Here is an 18,908-nt window from a genome sequence, read left to right as displayed (position 1 = left end):
GGCATTGTAACCTCATGTGCCAGAAGAAGTGCTGGAGTGCTGTTCCATCCTGGATTTCAGGTGCTAGAGTTACACCCCAGGCCATTCTGGCAGCCCTATGCCCCTGCTTTAAATCACATTTTGGGGAACATATGGGAGTGCATAAAATGTCTCCTCAAGAAGGCATTTCTCCTCAAGAAACTGTCTGGGGGGGGATCTATCAGGGGCTTCTCTGCCCCTAGCTAGAGGTGCTAGACACCACCCTCCGCTTAAGGCAAGTCCACTCAGACCAGGTTACCAATGGCATTGAGGCTTCCAGGGGAGTGGAAAGGCTAAGAAGAGACACTGACCAACAAGGAGCCAACAGGCCCATTAAGAAAGTTTGCCTGTTTCTTCTGAAGGTTAGTGCTGAGTAGGACTGAGGCAGAGGAGGAGCAGAGCACAGCAGTATTAGCCCAAAACACCAAGGCCAGGCCAGGCCCTTTGCTTAAGCACTGCAGGTAAGTAATTACCTTTTGTGTTTGTTAGTTTAGAGGGGCAGACAAACAAATCTCGAGTTTGTTGATAACTGTTCAAGACTCAGGCCAAGCTCCACAGCACAGGCTTTTCTGCTTCAGCCCAGCTGCCACACCATCCTTTCTTTTGAACCTTTGACCCACAGGTTGTCTGATTTATCCTTTATATAGCTATAGATAGATATGGGTTATGTTAGTCTTGTTCTCTGCCAAGCCCCAAAGCCACCAGAATGATTAGTATAGATATAGGTCAAGAGAAACGTACAGAGGAAGGATCATTCTACTCATTTTCTTATGCTTAGAAAATGTGCCACTAAAGCAAGAATGTTACATTATCTCTGTGTCATAACAGTTTTATAGGCCTTAAACTCTCTCCCCTCCCTCTCCCCCCGCCTCCATTCCCTCCCCCACCAGTCTGGTATGGTTCAGTCTCTACAGCAGAAGACTGAATAACAGAATGAACAGAAAAGCTCTAATGTAGGAAGGTAAAGTAATCTAATTACTCTCTACTTCAGGAATTCACTGACTGTTATCAATGGGTTCATCCACTTTTTGAGACACTTAGAACAGTGTGCACTCAACCTATCTTTGAAGCTTCTGTGCTCAGAGTATTTACCCTGGTTTCTGTGCTCCGGATAATAAAAGGTGATGTGCTGAGCCAGTGTACTACGTATCAAGCACCGTTCCCATCTTCTCCACAAGGGCATCCATCTACACTCCTTTCTGCAACAGACTGAAAAGGAGCAGTGTAATTCAGTAGGGTGAAAGCCAGTTTATAAACCACCTAACAGAAGGACTGAAAATGCTATGTCCAGGAAAAATCTCCTCCTTGAGCTTCATCTCAGAGCTACTAAGTTTCAGCCAAAACTGGAAGGTAATTTCAGATCCCTATAATGCAGGGGAGAGACAGTGTGATTAATTTAATCACAGAAGGGGTGACATCAGTGGTCTCACACCAACATAGAACTGAAGTAATGCAGTTCTGGATCAAGCCCACAGTATTCTGCAGCAGGAACAGGGGAATCCCTAGAAACCCTCTGGCAGGATTGACATTTAACTACAGAGGTTCCTCCATAACCATCCTGATCTCACCTTACTGAGGACCACATTACAGATGTATGCACATCACCTTTATCCCTGGTGTAGAATAGCTGATTTGGGTTTTAAAATAAGAAATACTTCGGTAGTAGACTAACGTATTAGCAATTCAGGGAGGCAATGATTTAGCGACATGGGACCAAATGTATCCCTAGAATGGCACTCACTCACAGTAGGGCTGAATTGGGCTGATGATGAGTTTTATTTGCAGGAGTTCATGAGCAAGTGCAGAGAGAAGTGTTTTAAAAACATCTGATATAAGAAATACCTCTTCTTTGGTTGCTGAAAATTGATCTGATGATTAAAAAGGTTCCTAGAAGTGCATAGCTTAAGCTACACTGTAATACTAACACATAGATATTGATTTGAAAGGGGAAGTGGGACTGTTTTCCCATGAACCATGGGGTAGAAAAAATAGGATCAGGGAATCAAAAATAAGATAGAAGTATGTGATTGGTACTGACTTATACTTTGGCTGTAGCTGTGTTTTGAAGTGTATGCATAGTCGCTACTAGGGATTTTAATCAAATTCTGAGTGCTGGAATTTTGCTAGGAAATAAGAGGCCACCAGAAATGCAAGAAGGAACCCTGATATTTCTCCTGTTGGGCATTTCAAATGAAACTGGGCACTGATTTCCAGTGTCAGTAGTGTTACAAGAGAAAGCGGTTTGATTTAGATGCATATGAAGAAATGAGTTAAACCAAAATGAAGATACACCAAGGGTAAATTGAACAGAAGTGCTTGTGGCACCTTAGAGAGTAACAGGTTTATTTCAGCATGAGCTTTCATGAGCTACAGCTCACTTCTTCGGATGCATAGAATGGAACACACAGACAGGAGATATTTATGCATACAGAGAACATGAAAAGGTGGAAGTATGCATACCAACAGGAAGAGTTTAATCAATTGAGATGAGCTATCATCAGCAGGAGAAAAAAACTTTTGAAGTGATAATTAAGATGACCCATAGAAGGTAAGGATAACTTAACATAGGGAAATAGATTCAATTAGTGTAATGACCCAACCATTCCCAGTCTCTGTTTAAGCCTGAGTTAATTGTATCTAATTTGCATATTAATTCGAGTTCAGCAGTCTCTCTTTGGAGTCTGTTTTCGAAGTTTTTTTGTTGCAAAACTGCCACCTTCAAGTCTGTCACTGAGTAGTTAGAGAAGTTGAAGTGTTCTCCCACTGGTTTTTGAATGTTATGATTCCTGATGTCAGATTTGTGTCCATTCATTTTTTTGCGTAGAAACTGTCTGGTTTGGCCAATGTACATTGCAGAGGGGTATTGCTGGCACATGATAGCATATGATGTTGGTAGATGTGCAGGTGAACAAGCCCCTGATGGCGTGGCTGATGTGATTAGGTCCTATGATGGTGTCACTTGAATAGATATGTGGACAGAGCTGGCATCGGGCTTTGTTGCAAGGATAGGTTCCTGGGTTAGTGTTTATGTTGTATGGTGTGCGGTTGCTGGTGAGTATTTGCTTCAGGTTCGGAGGTTGTCTATAAGCAAGGACTGGCCTGTCTCCCAAGATCTGTGAGAGTGAGGGATCATCTTTAAGGATAGGTTGTAGATCTTTGATGATGCGCTGGAGAGGTTTTAGTTGTGGGCTGTAGGTGATGGCTAGTGGCGTTCAGTTATTTTCTTTTTTGGGCCTGTCCTGTAGTAGATGGCTTCTGGGTACTCTTCTGGCTCAGTCAATCTGTTTTTACACTTCAGCAGCTGGGTACTGTTGTTTTAAGAATGCTTGATAGAGATCTTGTAGGTGTTTATCTCTGTCTGAGGGATTGGAGCAAATACGGTTGTATCTTAGAGCTTGGCTGTAGACATGGATCGTGTGGTGTGTCCTGGATGGAAGCTGGAGGCATGTAGGTAAGTATAGCGGTCAGTGGGTTTCTGGTATAGGGTGGTGTTTATGTGACCATCGCTTATTAGCACAGCAGTGTCTAGGAAATGAATCGCTTGTGTGGATTGGTACTGCTATGTGTGCAGCGGCATTGCTACAGGTACCCGCATGGCCCCACAATATGTCAACATCTTTATGGCTGACTTAGAACAATGCTTCCTTAGCTTTCATTCCCTAACGCCCCTACTCTCCTTGCGCCACATTGATGACATCTTCATCACCTGGACTCATGGAAAAGAAGCCCTCGAGGAATTCCACCGTGATTTTAACATTTCCATCCCACCATCAACCTCAGCTTAGACCAATCCACACAAGCGGTCCATTTCCTAGACACTACTGTGCTAATAAGTGATGGTCACATAAACACCACCCTATACCGGAAACCCACTGTCCGCTATACTTACCTACATGCCTCCAGCTTCCATCCAGGACACACCACATGATCCATTGTCTACAGCCAAGCTCTAAGATACAACCGTATTTGCTCCAATCCCTCAGACAGAGATAAACACCTACAAGATCTCTATCAAGCATTCTTAAAACTACAGTACCCAGCTGCTGAAGTATAAAAACAGATTGACAGAGCCAGAAAAGTACCCAGAAGCCACCTACTACAGGACAGGCCCAACGAAGAAAATACCAGAACACTACTAGCCACCACCTAGAGCCCCCAACTAAACACAACAAAATACAACATAAACACTAACCCAGGAACCTATCCTTGCAACAAAGCCCGATGCCAGCTCTGTCCACATATCTATTCAAGTGACACCATCATAGGACCTAATCACATCAGCCACGCCATCAGGGGCTCATTCACCTGCACATCTACCAACATGGTATATGCCAGCAATGCCCCTCTGCAATGTACATTGGCCAAACCGGACAGTCTCTACACAAAAGAATGAATGGATACAAATCTGACATCAGGAATCATAACATTCAAAAACCAGTGGGAGAACACTTCAACCTCTCTAACCACTCAGTGACAGACTTGAAGGTGGCACTTTCACAACAAAAAAACTTCAAAAACAGACTCCAAAGGGAGACTGCTGAACTCGAATTAATATGCAAATTAGATACAATTAACTCAGGCTTAAACAGAGATTGGGAATGGTTGGGTCATTACACTAACTGAATCTATTTCCCTATGTTAAGTTATCCTTACCTTCTATGGGTCATCTTAATTATCACTTCAAAAGTTTTTTTTTCTCCTGCTGATGATAGCTCATCTCAATTGATTAAACTCTTCCTGTTGGTATGCATACTTCCACCTTTTCATGTTCTCTGTATGCATAAATATCTCCTGTCTGTGTGTTCCATTCTATGCATCCGAAGAAGTGAGCTGTAGCTCATGAAAGCTCATGCTGAAATAAACTTGTTAGTCTCTAAGGTGCCACAAGTACTCCTGTTCTTTTTGCGGATACAGACTAACACGGCTGCTACTCTGAAACAAGGGTAAATTGTACTTCATTGTGGTGAACCCTGGCTTTAATTTGGCCTGTTTGGGTCTTGAAATAGAGAAATATGAATGCAGATGATGCTGAACATCTGTGCCTTGGCTGGAAGTTTGTGCTGTGTTCGAGAAGAGCTGCTTCATGGAAACAAAGGGTGGAGAAAACAGAAACAGTTGTCAGCATGTATTTCCTGGGGTCCCTCAGGTGACCACTGCCATCCATTTCTGTAAATTTTTGCTTTCACTCTCTTTCCCAATGAATATATTCAATGGGCCTGATCTGCTGAGGTGATGAGCAGCTGCAGCCCCTACTGATGTTAGTTGAGGTTTCAGGTGCTCAGAAGCTCTGAAAGTCAAGCCATGTGCAAGTCTTGCGTGAAAGGCTGATTCACCTTATGCATAAATCCATACATTTAAAACTGCCTATCAGGCTACAGCTAATGATTTTTTTTAACATAAATAGACAGCATGGGACTGACTCTTCCTGTACACATGGGTAAAGCTAAAATAACTCTACTGGAATCAACGAAGTGGCCTTGGTGTAAAAGCAAGATAGGAATCAGACCCTAGTATTCCAAACATTAATACTGGACATCTTTTCTAAAGGAAAAGGCTTTTACATTAAATAAACTATAGAATGATTAAACAGGATAGCATAGAAGCTGCTCCTATTCTTTGTGCAAATTATCCAATAGGGCATAGACATTCAAGCTAAAATTATGTTAATGACCACAAAAAATTACACCAAACCATTTATTCTTATATGATCTTCATGCTTTCAGACTCTGTGTTCTTATAGTAAGGTTAAGAAAATGGTATTGAATTATTTAATTAATTTCCCTTTTTCATAACATAAAATACCAGAAGCTTGGACTAAAATCAAATCAGTATAAAGCAGAGTGGGTTGTGAACACAGTTCTTGATGTCTGTTCCACAACGAAAAATAAAAGACTTTGTGATTATAAAATCTAATACAGACATTTGCAGTCATGATTCCAGGCCATCTGCAAAACTAGTCTACTGCCACAGGAGGGCAGAAGTCACACTATTTTTAAACATGAGAAATGCTTTTGAAGCATCCAGTTACTATTTCAGACAGAATGAAGTATTGTTTTAAAACATTTTCACCCCATATTCTAGATTGGAATAGAAGACTGCTGATGGAGGCCCCCTGACTTAAGAAAATGCAAATACATATAAAGTTATTTTTACCTTGGCTATCTTAAAACTTTGCCATAAATGAAGTCTAGTTATATTATTCTTTACATTCTTACACTTTAAAACCATTTCCCAAAACCTGGAACTGAAAAAATATAGGCTGCAGAACCACTGTTTTTGGCTACATACCTGTAGAGATTATTCAGCAATGCTGTCTATCTTCTATCTTTTGCCTCTGGCGTAAGTAGAATAATGCATATCACCTTTGTGTGACAATCCCACTATTCTTGCTAAAAAGCCGTCTGTTTCAGCTTCCTTTTGAACACTGAAGTGTGTATGATTCTCTCCACATAAAGAAAGCAAAAAATCAGCACCAGGGTAGGATAATGACATTTCAATAGTTTCCCATCTAAATCCCGACCTCCACCTGTTTCTTTTATCGTAAGTGGGGATAAGTCTGAGTTTGCAAAATACATTTTAATTTAAGAAACGTTTTTCCCCATTAGGTCATTTCCTTCTAAGTAACAGAAACATTCTTTTGTTTGATGAGAAATGATCATGCTTTTTTTCTATTTCCATTGATTAAAATACATTATGCTACATTAAACCCGTTCAGTTTAATCGGGGTGGGTGACAATTTAACTTCTGCCACCTCTCCTTCCTTGGCAATCTTTGATCTTTTCTGCATTAGATAATGGTGAGTTTGAAATGGCTGGGACCTGAGAAGATACATCTGCCAGGGTGCCTGAGTTATTGCTACTTGGATGACTATTCTACTTGCCATTCAGATCGGCTAAGACTCTTTATTTTTGTCCTGATTGCTTCACTTCAGCACTACAGGCTAGATGATGCTAATAGCCCAGAGCCAATAGGAAGGGGTGATGTGGAGCTACACGAACGTGGAGAAGCCACTAGGAGGCATTATGGCACAGAGAGGCAGAATGCCTCCTTGGGCTGTGGGCAGAGCAATCTGCAACATCTCCTTATGGGGCTCCTCCTTCCCCACTGCCCAGAGTGGTCAGTCAGCTCTGCTGGGGTTTTGGAGCCATGGTTTTGCCTTTTCTTTGCTCTGCTCTTTTCCCCTTTCCACTGAGTTGCACCCGGTATGGGGAGCAATTTGGCAGTAGTTTTTGGGTTGTGGGAAGACAAAAGTTGCAAAGCCCTGAGATGAAGGATGAAAACATCCCCTAAAGTAATCCACAAGAATGGAACATCCCCAAATGAGAAAGCCCCAGAGTGAGCCTAAGTGGAAGTAAGAGCTGTGGAATCCCACTGCCTGTGGTACAGCTGTCAGTTTGTTCAGCACTGTTTCAAAATCATGTGGAAGGCATGATTTCTCGACTCTTTTGAATAGCATGGAAGATATCCTCAAATTTTCATATTCTTTGAAAATGCTGCCTCATCGTCACTTTTGCCTCTACTTTTCCCAGGGTTTAAAAACTTGAATCATTTGCTTGTATGTTCACTATCTGTTTTCTTAGGGCATGTCTACCCACTGCATTGGAAACTCAAACTTGTGGACTTGGTGTTTCCAAACCTGTGCAGGCATGGGTGACATGTGAACTGCTGGCTTGAGGAGGCTAGCCCCCAGCCCTGCCCCTTCTTCCCATGGCCCCGCCCCTTCTGGGATACCCACTGGAGCCCAGAGCCCCCCCACTGCAGCCACCAGCCTCCGCTTAGTGCCCCCAGCCCCACCAACTCTGGAGTGCCAGGAGGATGGGCAGCATGGCCCCAGCCCTGGAACACCAGGAGGGTGGGCAGTGTGGCCCCAGCCCCGCGTGCTGGGAGGACAGGTGGTGTGACCCCAGCACCCCCAGCCCCAGAACACTGGGCAGGTGGGTGATGCGGCCCCAGCGCCAGGTGAGCAGTGTGGCCCCAGCTTGAGCTGGGGCCATGGCAAAGGCAGCTGCAGAACCAAAAGCAGGAGAAGGACTGGGAGCGGAGCGTAAGCGGGATCATGCCTGGCTATTTGCTATGATACCTGCCATCCATTCATGAAGGGTTTAAAGTTGCTGGACCCAGATCTCACATACTGCACTATGCAGACCTACTGACTCAGGTCTATCCCTAATCTCCAGCATATCTTCCTCTCCCCACAGCTTAGTGTCCTCTGCGAACTTGCTGAGGGTGCAATCCATCCCATCATCCAGATCATTAATGAAGATGTTGAACAAAATCGGCCCCAGGACCAACCCCTGGGGCACTCCACTTGATACCAGCTGCCAACTAAACATTGAGTCATTGATCACTACCGGTTAAGCCCGATGATCTAGCCTGCTTTCTATCCACCTTATAGTCCATTTATCCAATCCATACTTCTTTAACTTGCTGGAACGAATACTGTGGGAGACCGTATCAAAAGCTTTCCTAAAGTCAAGGTATATCAGATCCACCGCTTTCCCCGTATCCACAGAGCCAGTTATCTCATCATAGAAGGCAATCAGGTTGGTCAGGCATGACTTGCCCTTGGTTAATCCATGTTGACTGTTCCTGCTCACCTTCCTCTCCTCTAAGTGCTTCAAAATGGATTCCTTGAGGACCTGCTCCATGATTTTTCCAGGAACTGAGGTGAGGCTGACTGGTCTGTAGTTCCCCGGATTCTCCTTCTTCCCTCTTTTAAAGATGGGCACTATATTTGCCTTTCTCCAGATGTCCAGGACCTCCCCCAATCACCATAACTTTTCAAAGATAATGGCCAATGGCTCTGCAATCACATCAGCCAACTCCCTCAGCAGTCTTGGATGTATTGCATATGGCCCCATGGACTTGTGCATGTCCAGCTTTTCTAAATAGTCCTTTACCTATTCTTTCACTACTGTGGGCTGCTCACCTCCTCCCCATATGCTGCCCAGTGCAGCAGTTTGGGAACTGACCTTGTCTGTGAAGACCGAGGCAAAAAAAGCATTGAGTACTTCAACCTTTTCCACATTATCTGTCACTAGGTTGCCTCTCCCACTTTTCCTGACCTTCTTCTTGTTGCTAACATACCTGTAGAAAACCTTCTTGTTACTCTTCACATCCCTTGCTAGCTGCAACTTCAATTGTGCTTTGGCTTTCCTGATTACACCCCTGCATGCTCGAGCACTATTTTTATACTCCTCCCTGGTCATCTGTCCAAGTTTCCACTTCTTGTAAGCTTCCTTTTTGTGTTTAAGCTTACCAAAGATTTCTCTGTTAAGCCAAGCTGGTCACCTGCCATATTTGCTATTCTTTCTTCACATTGGGATGGTTTGTTCCTGCGCCCTCAATAAGGCTTCTTCAAAATATAGCCAGCTCTCCTGGACTCCTTTTCCCCTCATATTAGCTTTGATCCTGCCCAGGGGATCCTGCCCATCAGTTCCCTGAGGGAGTCAAAGTCTGCTTTTCTGAAATCCAGGGTCCATATTCTGCCGCTCTCCTTTCTTCCTTTTGTTAGGATCCTGAACTCGACCATCTCATGGTCACTGCTGCCCAGGTTGCCACCAACTTCTAATTCCCTAACCAATTCTTCTTTGTTTGTGAGCAGCAGGTCAAGATGAGCATGACCCTGGTTGGTTCCTCCAGCACTTGCACCAGGAAGTTGTCCCCAGTACTCTCCAAAAACTTCCTGGATTATCTGTGCACTGCTGTATTGCTCTCCCAGCAGATGTCAGGGGTGATTGAAGTCCCCCATGAGAACCAGGGCCTGTGATCCGAAGAAAGCCTACTTCATCATTATCCTCATCGCCCACTATGACATCACTCTTGTTGCTCTTGCCTTTAAACTTAACCCAAAGACTCTCAACAGGCTTTTCTCCAGTTTCACAGTGGAGCTCTGAGCAAGCATACTGCTCTCTTACATACAGTGCAGCTCCTCCACCTTTCCTCCCCTGCCTGTCCTTCCTGAACAGTGCTCCAGTCATGTGAGTTACTCCACCAAGTCTCTGTTATTCCAATCACAGTTCCTTGACTGTGTTAGGACTTCCAGTTCTTCCTGCTTGTTTCCCAGGCTTCTTGCGTTCGTGTTCAGGCACCTAAGATAACTAGTCGATTGCCCTACTTTCTCAGTATGAATCAGGAGGCCACCCCTGTTGCACCCTCCTCCTTGTGTTTCCTCCCGGTATCTCACTTCCCCACTTACCTAAGGGTTTAGATCTGCATCCCCCGGTGAATCTAGTTTAAAGTCCTTCTCACTAGGTTAGCAAACCTGCTTGTGAAGATGCTCTTCCCTCTCTTCGTTAGGTGGATCCCATCTCTTCCTAGCAATCCTTCTTCCTGGAACAACATCCCAGTGTCGAAGGATCCAAAGCCCTCTCTCCAACACCACCTGTGCAACCACACATTTACTTCCACAATGCAATGGTCTCTCCCTGGACCTTTTCCTTCAACAGACAGGATGGACGAGAACACAACTTGTGCCTCAGACTCCTTTATCCTTCTTCCCAGAGCCACATGGTCTGCAGTGACAAGGTCATTTTTGGTAGTATCACTGGTGCCCACGTGAAGAAGTTGGAAGGGGAGATGGTTGAGATGGCAAAAAAACAGCAGATCTGAAAGGTGAGGCCCAGAATGGGGTAGCATCAAAATCTTTTCCCCACAATCCTGGGAAGACCTACAAAGGATTGATTTTTCCCTGGGGATGGCATGAGCCAGTGTTCTCTGTGGCAGCATTCCTTTGCCAATCTAGCAGAGAATAACCACCAATGTTGTGCTGCCAGGAAAGTTGATGAAGTCCAAGGGGGCCAGGAAGCAGTGCAGAGGGGGATCTGAGGAGCTGAACCCCAGGGTCATTTATGGGCAGGCAAACCTTTCCCCTGAAATAACAATCCAATAGAAAAATCCTGTGAGGGGAACAAATTTTTGACTCTAAACAATAAGTGAAGCTTGTTTTAGAGTAGGTTAAGCAATTTATCTGCAGTCCTCACAAATCTCTTTGTAGCAGTGCCTCACATCATCCATTCATTCCCTAGAAGAGGTTCCAGACAGTGCTCACCGACAAACCTAGAGATCCATGAGACTCTAGAGACTGATTGACCCTGGCACCCCCAGGTAACATTCCTCCACTGGAGGACCGCTACCAGAGTCTTACCTGGCTGGAGTTTTCCCTGGGAGCTCTGGATTGTGCTATCTTTTCCGGGGATTCTCTGTGGGCATGGGAATGATGTGTATCCCCTTGGCCCTGCTCACTTCTCCCCTGGACCTGACTCCTGAGGAGTTACATCCCCCAGAAGATGGGTGAGATTCTGTGGCCTGCATTGTGCAGGAGGTCAGACTATATGATCATAATGGTCCCTTCTGACCTTAAAGTCTATGAGTTTATGAGTCTATGAGAAGATTGATAATCCCTGAAGAGACCTTGGGGTCTCTTCAGGGGTTGGCGTCATGGAGGCAGCTGTGCCCCCACTTCTGTGCAGGAGTTGGGGAGATCCACATGTGGAGGATCTTGTTTATATCTGGATCGGGGAGGGAGGAAGTGAGCACAATCTGGGCGTATTTTTTCAAAACAACATGCACATTACAAAAACAAATGGTACAGTTTATATACTTAATATCTTAAATATCAAGTCTAAACCTCTTTTAATCTCTTTATAGTAGAAAAAGCATAGTTTTTCAACACTGTATGATGAAAAATGGGTGAAGAGATTTTGCTCCAACTTTCTACAAGTTTACCTTTAGGCTCAGAGGAAGCATGGAAAATTGGCACTACAAATAAGGACTTTTCAGAAAGTAAGTAACGTGAATTGTGGGAATATATAATGAAAGTCTCAAGTCACTTTAACTACAGCATTCACTACCAAGTAAACATTATAATGTAGTTCACCAATCCATCCAGGTGAAAAGTAATACAATGTTCCACAAAGTGAAGTGAACCGGCTACTGGTTCTTCAACTCCAACAAGACAAATATTGAAGAAAACAAGCAAAGCAGATCAAGAGACCACTGGAGTTCTGCCAAGCATAGGAAATTGCCATACACAGGGCCCATCTAGTCCAGTATCCTGTCTCTGACAGTGGCTAACACACGGTCCTTCAGAGGATGGCATAAGATTCCTGTAGTAGGCAGAAGGAAAGGACACTGCTGTTTCTGGGGCCAGGCTAATTATGCTTATCAGAAATCTTACTGTCTTGGAGCTTGCCTAATGTTGTGTACCTGATTCCATTTGTGAAGAATCGCCTTGTGTCAGCTCATTTGATTCTTCAGTCATGTTCAAACATGGTAGAATTTTGTAATGAACATGATTTTGTTTTGATCTACACTAACTGCTAATCACAGTCAGCACCAGGTCTGTCCACTCGATGCTTTCAATTTGTTCAAACATCATAACTTTTACTGTCTCAGGAGAAGTGGAGCAGGTAATCAGCTACCCCTTCCTTTACATTCTTCTCTCCAGATCCAGAGGATACCAGTAACCACCTAGAGAAAGACTGCTGCAACACATACCTCTTCAAACTGCAAGGGCTGGTACTGTGATGCTGCCTACATCACAAGCTGTACTATAGTATATATCCAAAAACTGCAATCATCTGTCATTGTGACGTCAGAGCCTACCCTGAATGCAGGCCAGAATATGCTCACAGGATACTGCACTGAGCCAAAAGGTAGGCTTGAGTTTACAGTTGTGCCCCATTCCATTGCCCACTAGCCTAACCCTAAGATACTATCCTCCTCTCTAAAGTCACTAGAAACTGCCGGGAGCTGGGGAAAAAGCTAGTTTCATCCCCACTAGGTAGACTGGGTGTTATACACTACCAGATTTCTCCAGGATTTCAGAGGTTGGGGGAGAGCAAGAAACAGGTGCTCAGTGACTCAAAATGGGTGCACAAGGCGGGAGTTAATATTAGGCAAAGGAGTTGGTTTGGAGTATTACTTTACACTGAGCTAATACAGTGACAAAGAGTCCTGCGGCACCTTATAGGCTAACAGAAGTATTGGAGCATAAGCTGCGTCTGACGAAGTGGGTATTCACCCATGAAAGCTTATGCTCCAATATGTCTGTTAGTCTATAAGGTGCCACAGGACTCTTTGCTGCTTTTACAGATCCAGACTAACACGGTTACCCCTCTGATACTTGAGCTAAAACAGTTGTTGTTAACTCTCGTGATTTTATCGTAAGTCTCACAATGTTAGGTGATTTTGTGAAGTCCCAGCTCTTGGAGGAAGGTTGTTAAGTGGGAATCTCAGCCTTCATTGTAACAAAAAAGTAACCTTCTAGTCCACCTAGTTGCAGAGAGGAGGTCATGTGACTCATGTGCAAAGCCAGAAGGTAAATATAAAGCACCCAACATTATTTTTTTAAGATCTCATTAAAGTTTAGGCCAATCTCATGATTTGCAGAGCCTAACATGATTTTTGAACCCTTGTGGTTGGCAATATTGTAAATGGGGGAGGTCTTCAGCAACAGGAATGAGAATCTGGGGGGAGGGAATGGGGGAGCAGAGAGAAAAGGGGAATGTGAAAGGTCCTTGGGCCCCACCATACAGGGTAGAGAGTGTGCTGTCCCCTACTGGGGCTTCTACACAGATTCTGGGATCAAGGCCCAATTCCTCTTGCTGAGAATTCCCCATGGACTAGAGAGGCTTGGGAGTGGGGGCTGCGGTCCCAGGGATTTCCTCCCAGATAATGGGGATTTGGAGGGGACCCTGCTGCCCCGTTGGACAATAGGGCCTTGGTGGGACCCAGTATATGTGTGTGGGGGAGAAGGATTCCCCATGGACAACAGGCCTTGGGACCCTGTGTGTGAGGGGGCACCAGAGACCAGTGGTTTTCAACCTTTTTTCATTTGCAGACCCCTAAAAAATTTCAAATGGTGCAGACCTCTTTGGAAATCTTAGACAGTCTACAGACCCCAAGAGGTCTGCAGGCCACAGGTTGAAAACCACTGCCACAGACAACAGGACTGTGAGTGTTGTGGGCTTCCCCATAGAGAATAGAACCTTGGGGGAAACCTGTGAGTGTTAGAGGACTTCCTATAGACAATAGGACCTGGAGGGTCCCTGTTAGTGTTGGAGATTCCCCAGGAACAATAGGGCCTTTGGGAATCCTGTGAATGTTGACGGCGGGTTCTTTTAAGGTGACCACCTTTCCAAACAGACAAGCAAGACACAAGCAGCAGCCCCACCCCCCTCCATAGCCCCATCCCCAGTCCCTCCTCTTCCCCCAAAGTCCTGACCCCAGGCCAGGCTGGATGATGGAGCCAGGCCTTGCTAAGAGCCGCCCAGGAGCTCGGGCTGCTGTGTGGCATCTCAGACCCTCCACCTGCCCTGGGTGGAAGGCCAGGGTACCCAAGAGCGGCCCCCAGCCAGTGTCCCCAGCCCCCAGGACGTGCCACCCAGGGCAGGTGAATAATCTGGGAATCCACACAGTGGCCCTGGCTCCCTGGGCGGCTCTCTCTGCTGCCCAGATCCAGCTTCTGGCTGGGCCAGGGTTAAGGTCTTGGAGGGAAGAGGAGAAGCATGGGGTGGGGCCTCATGGCAAGAGGGGACCTAAGGTGCACCTCACCCCCAACAGGAAAAGGCTGGCACCACCCCTGAGCCTCAGGCACATGCAGAGTGGCACTGCAGGGAATTCGGGACATTTGCTGTTCCAGAGAGACATTCAGCCCCCAGGACCAGGACTTGAAATGTACCTTTTGGGTCTGTCCTGCCTAATTAGGGACAGGTGGTCACCCTAGGGTTCCCCAGAGACAATAGAGCCTTGGGAGGACACTGTTAGGGAATTTCCTCAGGGACAATATGACCTTGGGGGGGACACTGAGTGTTGGGGGATTTCCCCAGGGACAACAGGGCCTTGCAGGGGGGACACTGAGTGTTGGGGGATTTCCTCAGGGACAATAGGGCCTGGGGGATGGAGCAGCTGCCCTGCTGGGGTTGGATTTCTCACGGACAATGGGGACTGGAGCGGTCGGACCGGGGATTCCCCCTCTGTGGGCGGGAGCATGATGCTAATTCCATCACGCACTATTATTGAGGCGTGCTCCCGGATCACCACCCCTGCTCGTCAGCGAGTGACATGCGGACTGAGTACCAGCTTCTCCCTTTCTCTCCGGGTTCCTTGCCTGCCCGTCAATAACAAACCTTTGATTCTGATTGGCCGTGGTGGCTCACCACGTTGAAATCTGATTGGATTCTTCCACTGGGGAAGGCGGGTCCAGTTTCCTGTGAAACGAGAGTTGAGGGGGTGGGCAGGCTGGGCGGGTTCTGACTCGTGTGAGCCGAACGGGCCCCAGGGATGGTGCATCACAGGGGGTGCCGCTGAGGTTTCCAGCCCGCCATGTGGCGGGCTCGGTGCCGGGGATCTGAGGCCGCATGACTAGGGATCGGGGAAGTGGGAATGGGGCTGGTGCTTTTGATTCGGGTAAGAGGCTGGGCGGGGGTAGCGATCAAGGAGTTTGGTGCTATGGGCTGTTGCTGTGGGACTGGCTGTCAGTCACGGAGCCCAGGCTGAGTGCAGGGCGGGGTGGGGCATGGTAGCAAGAGCCTGGGTATAGTAAGGTTGTGAGTGACCAGTCTTCACAGTGGGGAGAAGTGAGCATGTGGTAGCCCGTGCGGGGCACGTAAGTGCCGTTCATACAGTTCCCCAGAAAAGACATGGAAGTTAGACACATTGGGTGGTTCAGCTACGGTCTGTTTCTAGTAAGTGGGGACCAGATTTTTCCCCCAACGGTAATTTAGACTCATTAACTTTTATCTGATCGTTACAGACTTGTTGCACCAGTATCACTTGGAGGAGAATCAGGCCTCTGTTTCTTACCTCTTTGCAAATTTCAAAGCAACAAGGACTCTGTAACTATGATCACTGGTTCCTTTGCAAAGTGGTAGTAATGAATCTCATGTTTCAACGTGGGGTCACAGTAATGATCAAGTAGGTCCTCATGCATGAATGCCAAACAGAAGTGCACAGCACCAAATCAGTCTGCACACCAAGCACTCCCTACATGTATTACAGGAGAATTTTTTTCAGCTTTTCTTTGAAGCTTACCATATCTGCTACCATCTGAAGAAAGATATCAAACTATGAATATGATCTGGCAGTTCTTACACTATATTTCTAGTCCATAAGACAGACAAAAATAATATATTGTAAAAGTTGTCTAGACACAAGAGAAGCACTAATGTTTTTCACAAAGAAGAGTGAAATATTTGGTTCTCGTTAACTTCCAGTAATGCTGAAATAAGAGAGGACATGTTGATAAAAATAAACCCCACAATAACCCTTGTTAAATTGAAGTTAAGGTTGGTAGACATATGTCTGTAGTGTGAATGCATATTGCTTTTCAAGAATATTAGTGTTAAAACCTCCCAAAGAGGAGAAAATCAGAAAATGCAGTTACAATTGCACCTCTCAAACGAGGCATCCTAACTGCCCCCTAACAATGCCAGTTTAACATATTCCCCCTGTGTTGCATATAGAGTATCAAAAATGGGGGCCATAGAACACAGGTTTAGTAATTCATCTCACACACATCTCAGTAAGCATGATGATTTGAGCACTAAATGTTACTCTTTTTCCTGTATGTTCTCTGATAGTATTGTTGGGCAGAGACAGCTAGCTCTGTGTCTAGTGACATTTGGTTGATTGGTTACTATATGGAGTCAGAGCCTAATCCTGTCAGATACTCAGCGCCTTCAGCAGCTCAGAAAAATTGGCCCTTAAAGAAGGGTGATGAATGATTGCCTTCAGTACCCTGTATGTCTAATCAGGAATTTGTGAAATTCTTTGATGTTATGACTACCCAGTACACATACAAGCGGGGAGCAAAGTTTAAGGGATCTCTTCCCCCCACACTTCTTTGTGAATTCCTGACATCTGAGCTGGGGAGCCCTACTAATGTACGCTTCCTTAGGAGAGCAGTCCATCTCCTGTGGAGCTTAGGAGGTGTGCAGCAGTATGGCATTGCCTGGATAAGTGCCTCTGCAGAGCCTTCTAACATTTCCAGGAACCCCACAAAGTCTCCCTGGGGTCTTATGCTTGTCCTGTGAGCCCTTGGAGCACGATAGAGTAAGAAGGTAGAACATTCCTGGGGTACAAAGAGCACAGTTGAACAGCTGAGGAGCAGCACAGTGCTGCTAGAGAAGGTGGGGAAGCAGCACATACGTGTCTTATGTAACATGCAAAGCTCCTGCTGTATTCACTAGCAGAAGTTCCCTCTGATAAACAATGGGTGGAGAAGGTGAAGAAACTCTAATGCTTTCCAACCCCCATGTCCTCTCCTTCTGTGCCTGAGCTGCTCCTTTCCAGCCTGGATCCCTCTGCTCCCCAGAGTTCCCCCATTCCTCATAGCAAGAAACACCGACTTCCCCTCATGTCTGCCATAGTCCCAACTTCTCTGATCCCCACCTAGAGATATAGTCTCCCTCAAGTTCTCATATGCTGCATATATCCTCTCTCCTCCCCATGTCCCCTTTCAGATGCCTTCTCCCCTTTTGAACTGTACACCCAGTGGTTGGGGGGCTTCCAAAAGCATAGGGTGCAGATGGGGAAAGGGCGTTTGGCAGAGTTTAGGTGTGCAGAAGGTGGAAGAGGGGAAACACTAGTGTCTCCCAGCCTTCTGCACCCAATGAACCTTCTGTTGTTAGCTGGGGGGAGGGCTCATAAGGTGGAGAAGGGAGGGAATGCTAGAGCTTCCTCCATCTTGTGCTTTTGAACTTCCGCTGAGTACCTCCACCCTGGCATTGGTCTTGGGGTAAAGGGCATAGGAACATCAGAGGAGTGGAGATCTTTTGAGAGGCATGAGGATTCTGCCAGGAGCAGTAGAGTCCAGGTAGGGAGAGGACATTCATGTAGTTTATGATGCAGAAAGGGGGGAAGGACATGTTGGATTTCAGAGGGGATTCCTGCTCTGTGAGCCAGAGGAGCTTCATTGGATGGAGAAGGGAAGCACAAGTGCTTACGCCCTGCCATCTTCTCCTGCATGCTTGAGTTGCTCCTATGAAATCAGTGTCATAGTGCTTTGCTCTCTGTAAATGACTGCACAAGGTTCCAGGCAGTGGAGAATCCTGTATGTATTCTGTTACATCACCTTTCATCCCAAAGTGCTCTCCATGCTCTATAGTCTATACCGGGGTAGGCAACCTATGGCACACGTGCCGAAAGCAGCACGAGAGTTGATTTTCAGTAGCACTCACACTGCCCAGGTCCTGGCCACCATTCCAGGGGGCTCTGCATTTTAATTCAATTTTAAATGAAGCTTCTTAAACATTTTAAAAACCTTATTTACTTTACATACAACAATAATTTAGTTATATAATATAGACTTATAGAAAGAGACCTTCTAAAAACATTAAAATGTATTACTGGCACGCGAAACCTTAAATTAGAGTAAATAAATGAAGACTCGTCATGCCACTTCTGAAAGATTGCTGACCCCGGTCTATAAGGTATGTTCAGCATCACTGAAATGCAGGGTGCAAAACCCCTTCCACTCAGCACATTGCACAGAAGTAATAGGAGGAAACGCTTGGCAGGGGAGCAAACTCCTGTTGTGAAATGTGTCATGGGATCATTAATGTCTATACACAGCAAGCAACACTTTGGATTTTAAGGGTAAATGTGAAAAATAACAACTGTATCTTTTTAGTCCATATTCCATGGGAAGATTTTCTTTTCCCTGCCATTTGGTTAAAATGTATTTCTAGCTATTGTTCATTAGTTGAATAAAGCCATAGTGCTATACATCTGTCTATAAACAATCTTTTTGTTCTTGTTTTACATTGTAATCTGATACAAGGGATCAGTTACAGTATCAAAGTGGCCACTATTTCCTCGGCTGAAAGGTATCAGAGTTCAGCAGAAGCTACCCATGTTACTTGCTCAGACTGTATCCAGATGCACTG

This window comes from Gopherus flavomarginatus, chromosome 2 (assembly GCF_025201925.1).
Source record: "Gopherus flavomarginatus isolate rGopFla2 chromosome 2, rGopFla2.mat.asm, whole genome shotgun sequence".
Taxonomy (NCBI): Eukaryota; Metazoa; Chordata; order Testudines; family Testudinidae; genus Gopherus; species Gopherus flavomarginatus.
This window is presented reverse-complemented; position numbering follows the sequence as displayed.